Consider the following 9,856-nt stretch of genomic DNA (forward strand, 5'->3'; position numbering starts at 1 on the left):
CGTAGTAAAATATTGGGCTGTGACAGTTTTCGTGTGGAGTGCTAGAATTCCCGCGTCCTTCGGTGACTTATCAGAACTTTATTTTTTTTAAAATCCATCGTTACAAATGAGATAGACGTTCGAATAGAAAACAACTCCTAATGATACTTCGAGCAGCATCAAAACCATAATCCAAATGTACTCGAGTTTAAGGAGAATGCCTACTAAGGCAAACCAAGTAAGTGGTCTTGCTATCGGTTCAATTAAAAGTCTATGTTTGTATGATGACACGTTTCTTGTGGTTCTACACGCGTTATATGTTTTATATGTGTGAAATGTTTATGGAACAATGTGACTGTGGTGTATGTATGAAATGATTTGACTAAGATATCTTTATGAAATGATATGACTAGGTTATGTTTATGAAATGATATGATCAGGATATGTTGAGAAAACGATACGACTAGGATATGTTTATGAAATAATATGGCTAGAATATGTTTATGAAACGACGAGACTAGGATACATTTAGGAAACGACATGATAAGGATATCTTTATGAAACAATATGACTATGATATGTGTATGAAATGATATGACTAATATATGTTTACAAAACGAAATATGTCTATGAAATGATATGACAAGAATATGTTTATGAAATGATATTTCTATGATACGTTTATGAAATGATATGACCATGATATGTTTATGAAAGAATATGACTAGGCTATGTTTATGAAATGATATGACTATGACGTGTTTACAAAACAATATGACTATGATATGTTTACAAGATGATAAGTCCATGATATTTCTGTGATACAACGTGACTATGAGATGATACGTGAATGTTATGCCACGTGTTATGATGATGTACTGATGATATGATAAATGTTATGGTATAACACGTTTGCCGATATAGTACATGATATTACATTATAGGCTGAAGATATGATATATGTATGATATAACATAATATGATACGATGCATGATATTAATTATGTACAACAAAATGTGTCGACATAATGCACAACCCCAATTTATGTAAGGAAAGCTATGATGAGTATGATATGATATAAAGGAAAAATTGAAGGGGTTGTCTTATATAATAAGAGAGGGGGTGTCCGACATCAACAGCTCCATAGAATGCTCGCCCAACCACGAAAGGGGTCCAAAAGATGTGCGAACCGACTGGTGGGTTCATACTCGCAAGTGTGGACTGTACGTAAAACATTAAATACACATCCAATTATCCTGCTTAGTTTAGTTGACTAAGGAATATATAGTGATATGATAGGCCCCACACATAATTGTAAATGTTTGCATCTAACCTCAATTTTTGAGTCATTTCTGAGTATTTCTTAAAATACTCAAGTCACGTGCTACTTCTATTTCAAGTAAAGGCAAGACACTCCTGCAGGACAAATGACGACATCCCAATTTGAGACCATGGCACATGCATAGGGTAGTTGTATTTATTTTTTTAGAGTTACATTAGAATATGGTGTTTTTAATTTTAATACTTATTTATTTCATTTAGTATTTTGTTGTGTCGTCTTAAAGATATTTTGACCACTTAATTCCATGTAAGTGTTTTAAGATGAAGTATATGTTTTATGATGAAGTTTAAACACTCATTTTCGTACAAATGATCATGTTATGATGACGGTAGGGATTCGAGATAAGTAGAAATTTAGGGTCGTTACAGTTTTCTTTTTGGAATTGAATGATAGGTTCCTATATTAGAAGTTTATGTCACATAAGCACAAATTCAATTAAGTAATGGATAAAGAGGTCAAAGATTTAAACGTTGTACTCTATTTTTTTTTTTTTTTAACAAAAAAAAATCAATATAAAAATTAAGAGTATATGAAGTTGTAATAAACCATTAAACATTAAAAAATTCTTTAACTTTTGAAATTAAAGTATTAAACTTCTAATTAAACATTCATACTATAATTAATTTTCTTCTAAGAAGTTGAATATCGATAATAATTTATTTTCCGTGGCATATTATGCTTTCAATGGTTGTGATAAGGCAACAGTAATCGTCAGCCCAACGATCCAAGCTCTTGTTGAAGCAAGAACCATTAAATCAAAGAAATTAACACCTCGTTATACAATATTCAGATCAACCAAGAGATAAGGCTAGAATTAGATTACCTCATCAAAGATCTAGAAACCACATTTGGAATTTTTTCTAAATTAAGTCACTCCACCGTAGAACTTGATCCAAGCTTGATTGAATGACTCAGATGCAATCTACGACAAGAATTCCATGAAACTCAGAAAGAAACAAGATGATTCTCGGATTTCTAAGGGGGAATATCTTAACTTGAGAGATCAATTTCATTCATCTCAAAATCTTATTTTTAGATAATAATTTGTGGGTATTTATACTCTCCCCACAAGTTAGTGGTCATGATTTATTCTCGATCTTCTTAAATCTAACAAAAGAGGAAGTCAATTTGACCCTTCCAAACTTTATGAAATTAAAAATAATAATTAAAATTTTCTACCAACTCATGGAGTGATGCTTGCAACTTCGTCCGCTACTTTAACCGTGCAAATATTCACTTTCTGAAGCTCCAAATGATCCTTCCTCAATCAAATCAGCTTGTAATACCTAAAATGATGATTGAACCAAGCTGATCAAATTTTGTAGATGAAGAATGAATGCTTCTTGAATCTTCTTGGCCTTGGATCGTGTAATAGGTCCAGTTGGAATATTTGGAACACCGTGCTTCTTATCATCTTCCCCATCTTCAAAAGGATTCTTCCTTGAATCAGAAAAATCATCACCAACATTAAAAAGACTCAAGTCAGCAACATTAAAAGTAGAACGTACTAAAAATTCTCAGGAAAGTTCAATTTTATATGCATTGTTATTAATTCTCTCAAGGACTTGATAAGAGTCATCCCCTCTCGGATGTAACTTTGTTTTCCTTTTAGATAGGATGGCTACTTGCAAAAATGTATCAATATAGCCTAATCCTCTTTTAGAACTTAAGGATACAACATTCATCAATATAGCCTAATCGTCTTTTATCACCTTAAGGCTTACCTAATTAAATTATTTTATCTAACTTTTGAGCACCTATAGTTAACTTTTTAATAGACTCTCTAGCCTTACCAAGTTCTTTCATAGTATTTAATTCATTTTCTTTGAGCACTTTAATTAACTTATCTTCTTCCCAACAATCAATTAATGCATTTTTCTCCTTAAAATCAATTACATGCTTTTCACAAGGTATATCAAATTTTATAATATTATGATCATTCTCTTCGAAGCCATAAATTTCATTTAATAAAGACTTATTTTCAATCATTGAAGCCTTATCTTTCTTGTTGAACCACAACATACTTTGAAACAAGTTTTTTTGAAACAAGTTTTTCTAAATCAAGTTGCATCTCTCAAAAACTTGAAATAATTCATAAGAAAGAGATTCAAGAATTACCTCATAATCTTGTTTATCCTCTTTTGTCACTATGAGCCATGAAAACAAAATTTGCTACTTCTTCCTTAATGTTTTATTTTAATTTTTTTTAAAGTAAATATTTAAAAACTTTAAAATTCATTTTTTTTATTTTTTTGTTTTTTGAAATATAATAATATAATTAAAAAAATTAATAAAGATAACTGAATAGCTATTTATTTCTATACTTCAAATGATTAAAAATAATTTTATTTCTATTTAAAAGTAATGGGAAGCTCCACCATTTGTTACTCTTCCAAAGTTATAAGTTTCGTATTTTGATTGGTCTATGATGTCAATTTTGCCGTCAGGTATCTTATTTGGACTGAAACTTCTCTGTTTTAGCTCTGATTTGAGTGATTGAAAAAGGCGTTTAAATCATTATTCCCAACCTTACACAATGGACAATTCAAAATATTGATAGTTGTTCATAATTAAGGGTAGGTTTTATCATCAAAACATCGAAGTAATTAATTAGTTAATTAAAATTAATTAATTTGAGATTAAGGGCCAAAAAGCCAATAGTCAACTCACGGTTTTAAAATATGTCTTGATCATGTCTGGGAGTTGAAGAGGTTTATGGGATTCCTAGGCCAGCTAGGTTGCTTAGCAGCACGAGCTTTTGACTCCAGGTTACTCTATTATGACTCCTCGAGTCTTTCTTTAGTCTTGGTGTAATAGGGTTTAGACTCTCTTCACGTCGTTCATGATCCTAAGCTTCTTAGTCTACTGTAGGCATCTTAACCTAAGTCATCGTATAACAAACCGAACTCTTACACCCTAAATCTATGTAGATAAACATGCTAAGCAGGGAGAACACAGTCAAACACTTGGAGTTAACACATATTATATCATGCACAATACAAGCAAACAAGCTCAACGGGGAGATATGCCCTAAAGCACAAATCAAAATAGCTCATTCTTTTTTATAACAAATCAGAGTGGCGAAGCAGAAGTGTGGTGGGCCATAACCCACGGGTCCCAGGATCAAAACTTGGCTATGATAAAACACAAAGATGGTGTTATAAGGAAGAATTACGAATAATCTGATTCATTGCATGCTGGAGTTAGAAACAAAGGATTTCTTAGGTCTGACTTACCACCAAATTCTGCCAGAATCTTATTTGCTGGTAGGCTCGAATTGGATTGTTTCGGGAATAGGTTTTGAGCTCTCTAAGCATTCAACTCCTTCGTAGAAAATCGAGAGTCAAAATTTAAACAACTATTACATGTGATTAGGAGCTCAACTCAACTTGATTCTTTTTCCATAATAGTGCCCCTACTTTAGACTTGATAGGAAAAGCTTAAAAACATATTCTGTTTTTTATTATTAATGTTTATTCAGTAAAGATTGTTATTCAATAAAGTGAATGTTACGATCATTAATCTAAATCCAATAAACTAAGAACACTATGGCTATAGTATGATTACTTGAACTATATGTAGAGACATAAGAGTGGATCAAGTTCAAGTATATAGTCAAAATGATCTATAGTATAGGGATAAGGTTAAGTACCTTATTCTGGGGATACTATGGATGCGACCCACTTTTGTATATGATATAAACAATGTGATCACTAAATTGTACATGTGGAGACATGTGAGTGGGGGCGTCCTATGCAATGAGTATTGCATAAGATTGAACCATGAAGAAAACCACTCTCACTTTATAATGTCGTTTACTGTTGAGACTGGTTTTTTCATTCGATGACCTAGGTAATTCAATCTTAATCCTGAGCTAACTATGAACTCCTGATTATTCGCAAATATTTTAATTATGAATAGGGATTCATAATGAATATGTGCGGGAATTGATTGAGATTGACATTTTATTTAATTAAATTATTTAATTAATCATTGAATATTATTTTGATTTGAAAAATCCATGTTTGAGTTAGTAGAATATTGAGTGTCAATATATGATTTAACCAAACTTGCATGTTTGCCACATAATCCCACAAATTTGAGTGGAAATTTGAGTGTCAAAATTTCATAATCTCAAATTTGCATGAACATGCACATATGACTCTATAAATAGAGTGATCAAGTTACACGGAAAGTCTTCTTGAAAAACTTTGAGAAAATCTCTAAAACTCTCTCTTTACATATACTAAATTCCTATCAAGTTTAGTCACTCACCGGATTCCACAATCCCGTTCTAAAGCCGGAGAATAGTAGAGAAGATACAAGTGGTGGTTCGAAACCGGTTCGTGAGGAAAAAGAAATTTGAACTACAAAAGGTTAGTATTCAAACTCATTGATTTTTAATGCTTTTGAACATGCTAGCTAATTTACTATAATGTACTTAGAGTGCCTAAGTCCAAATTGTTTCCGCACGTGTTATAATAACACCATCAATTGATATCAGAGCAAGGTTTGAGGCACTTTATTTACATTAATTTGAGCATGGTGGGTACTATTTTATGAATAAAAATTGTGGTGGCTAAAGTGGATGTTTATGATTTTTGGCATTTTTTATGCTTCCATTTGTTACGATTATTGTAATTGGCCTAATGTGTATGGGCTTTAATGAGTGAAGAAAGGTCTGTAATTTTTACCGAAGAAGAAGATGGAAGGTGCAGTTTGGGCGTTTTTCTACCAGTTGGGGTCCAGTTCAACGTTTTTAAGGGTTGGTTCGGCCAATTCGTGATCCTCGGGAGCGGTTCAAGTTATTTTTAATTATTAATATAATAATTTAGTTCATTGCTTGCTTTAAAATGCCAAAACCAATCCACTTTAGTGTGTTTAATTAATTATGCATCATGAATGTATGTTTTAATTAAATAGAAAATGTATATGCATAAAGTATGTCATGTAGATTTAAAATCCCACCATAGGCTAAGCATATTTCATGCATTACAAGTATGTTAGAAGTGTTATAATGTATAGTATGCATGTTTACGGTTCCATGAGTGATAGATATAAATTGTTATATTATTGCATAGACTGGATGATTATATAATTGTTATATAAAGCATGTTAGATGCATGTTATAGGTTATTTTCAACGTCATAAAACGAGATAGACGTTAAAATCTATAACAAAGATAAATGCATGCTCGCTTAAGGTTAACAACCAAGCACGATCAATTTTAATAGTTAAAATAGGTCAATATCTTGTAAAACTGCGATTACAAGAAAGCTCACCTGGCACGATCTTGTCTAAGGTTGGAGGTACTTAAGTTGATGGTTTACGGAACACCTACTACTGGGAGATCGCCAATACTTGAACTTAGTTAGCCCAGTTTTCTGAGCATGCATGAGTGATGTAAGGATTTTTTTTTAAAATGAAAAATCACCTAGACATCATAGGTAAAAATTCAGTATAAATGTTATACTTGAAAAAATCACCTAGACTTAGGTTATATTTAATTAGCCGGAATATACCCAAGTAATAAGTATACCCAACCGTCTAAAATACTAAGTGGGAGGAAAAAGGTCTATGAGATACATCGTTTTCTTTCAACGCTCTTTGAAAAATTCACACCGTGAAATTCATGCTCGGTCTCATGTCGCCCTGAGAGCGGCCTCCATTCGGAAGATATTTGCATGAGTCAATAACAAGGTGAATTTTGAAAGTATTTATAGTAAGTGGGAGAAGGAAGTATATCAACACATTCTATGGTCTCCACCACTAGGTTGCACCGTGAGATTCCCATGTTCCGCCTACATGTTGCCCTAGAGCAACTACCCATTCAGAGGGTCGTAACACGGGAGTCAGAACAATGCAAACTCTAGAAATGAATAGGATTTCTTAGATCCATTCCCAACTTTGGTTTTTTCATTCAATAGCATTGCTGGGACCGATCTCTTATGTCTTAAAATGGAGGGTCACACTAACGAAGAACTAATAAGAGTTAGAATATTTTTGACCAAAATGGCGATAACTAAAACACTACCCAAATAGGTTACATAAAACATGGTATAAACAATTATACGTAAATATGAAAAATGAAAAATGAAAGGAAAGGAATATAAGTTCTAATTGAAAAAAGAATCCATTTTACATATGTTGCCAGTGGATTCAACATTCTTTACTCTTCTTGGATTGTGGGATTTTGACAAGATTAGACTCTGAATTCCTTCCCAAAAATATAAAACTCACCCTTGTTTTTTCTTGGTTCTTTGCAAAAAGATCCTTTCCCTATTGAGAGTTTCTTGGAGAGTTTCTTGGGTCATATTGTCGGGGTTGACTTTGACTAACATATTTTTATACGATTTTATTTTATATTTTTTTTAAGTTCTCAAGGTCATTCTGAGCATCTTTATCTTCTACCATATTCCCAAATTTGACCACTAAGCCATTCTTTAAAATCTTAAAATGAGAAAATTAATTTTCGTTGAGGATCGAGTGCTATAAAGGCCTCCCAAGAAGTTCATATAGTTGTAGAACTTAAACCGGAACTTCTTAGAGCCAAAGAAAGCTTATTGTAACTTATTAGAATAAGGATACAATGAGAACCTATAAGTAGGGGTTGTTTACTAAGTAGCTTTATACTCATTCCATTTTACCTTTCTTCTTTAGATGATTATTAACGACTGGTTGAGGTGGAGAGCTTTCAGGATGTACATGGTCACAGACGAGGTCAACTCCGGGCGTCAGTCCTTTGTGAATTTTTGGAGTCTTTTGTATTGTTTAAATTTGTATCATGTATCCTGATCCCATTTGCAATAAATTTGAACAACACAGGTTTGTAATTGATTTCAATTTGTTTTTAAATTGTGGTGTTGTTTGTTTTTTATAATGCAAAAAATTTTACTATAATAATTTGTTTTATGGTACGTTTGTTTTTTGTTTTTGTCCAAATATGTTATTCGAATCCGAAAAAATCAAGTCGTGACCTTTATATATTTTTTCCAAGCTTTCTAACTCAGGCTGAGTGCCACTGTAAGGTCCAAAGTCTCTTTTTTNAAGAGCTGGAGAAATGGAACATAAAAGGAACACAAAACCATCCCATAACCTTATTTTTGTGTAGCCGTCGATGTTTATTGAGTTGCATCTCTCAAAGTCAAAGATTCGCTGACACATTCAATATATCCCCAAGAGAAATAAATTGAGAAGATGTTGTCCAAATTCAAGGTGAATGATGCTAAACTGAATACTTGAAAAATCATGTTAAGTTGTCAAAGAGCCAATCTCCTACAAAATCTAATGCGCGTGAACACATGATTAGGAGCTTGATGTGTGCTATCATCTGCACTAGACCTGATATAACACATAGAATGAGAACTTTTGTAGGTACATGCCAAATGAGGGGAANGAAAGAACATTAGGAAGCTGTGAATTGGCTTCTGAGGTATCTAAGAGGTACATATAATACTTCAAATTGTTATTCAAATAGCAAAGTAGTTCCACAAGATTTGGTGGATGTTGGTCTTCGTAAAGATCGCAAGAGCAATATGGATATATCTACACTATAGATGGAAGAACCTGAGCTTGATGTCCAGACTTCAAAACTGTGTTGCTCTTTCTTCTACTAAACTGAGTATGTGGCAATAGCTGAAGCTAGAAAGGAAATAATATGGATGACAAATTATCTAGAAGAGTTAGGTAAGAAGTGATGTGAAAAGGTTCTTTACATAGATACTTAGAGTGGCATATATTTTGTGAATAATCCAATTAATTATTCAAAGATAAAATATATTCGAAGACAATATCATTTCACTAGTACTTTAATGGAAGAAGATGATATGTGTTTGGAGAAGATATACAGTACAAAGAGTCCAACAACGTTGTTGACAAAATGTGTTGAGGTTGGAAAATTGAGAATGTAACAAATAAGAATAAGTAAATAAATACAGAGTCGCCAGAAAATCCGTGAGTTTCCATGGGGATCGCAGAATCACGTTCTCGACCCAACACTCCCAAAACACCTGTAGACGAGAAAAAACAGAGAGGAAAGAGGGAGAGAGAGAAGTTGGCAAAGTTTTCCGGCAAGGATCCGAAAAAGAAACCCACGAATGAAAAAACCCAAAATCACGTCAAAACAACCAAGTTATATTGCGAAAGAGACTCCCTACGGTGGCACATCAACCCAAGGTACATTTTGTGCCATTTTCATGCGCGTCGTCGTCGGGAAACGAGGTCGAGATTTTGGGTTTCCTAAGGACCCATAGATCTGTGATTATAGGTCGTTTCAAGCCACGAAAGTCTAGGAAAGGAAGGAGGGATGACAAAAAGAGAGGAAGAGAAGGAAAAGAACAAAAATCGACTTCAAAAACGATGAACAGAGGAAAGAGAAACGTCGCAAGAAAATTGCATAGAAAGTCTGGTAAGGATGAAGAGATCCGACGGATTTGGGTATGATCTATTCTTGACCCGAGGCCCAAGAACAACATCAATATGTGTGAACTGTTTATGGATCAATATGCTTATAATATGATATGTATATGTTATAA

Source organism: Cucurbita moschata, unplaced genomic scaffold (genome assembly GCF_002738365.1).
Source record: "Cucurbita moschata cultivar Rifu unplaced genomic scaffold, Cmos_1.0 Cmo_Scf00124, whole genome shotgun sequence".
Classification (NCBI taxonomy): Eukaryota; Viridiplantae; Streptophyta; class Magnoliopsida; order Cucurbitales; family Cucurbitaceae; genus Cucurbita; species Cucurbita moschata.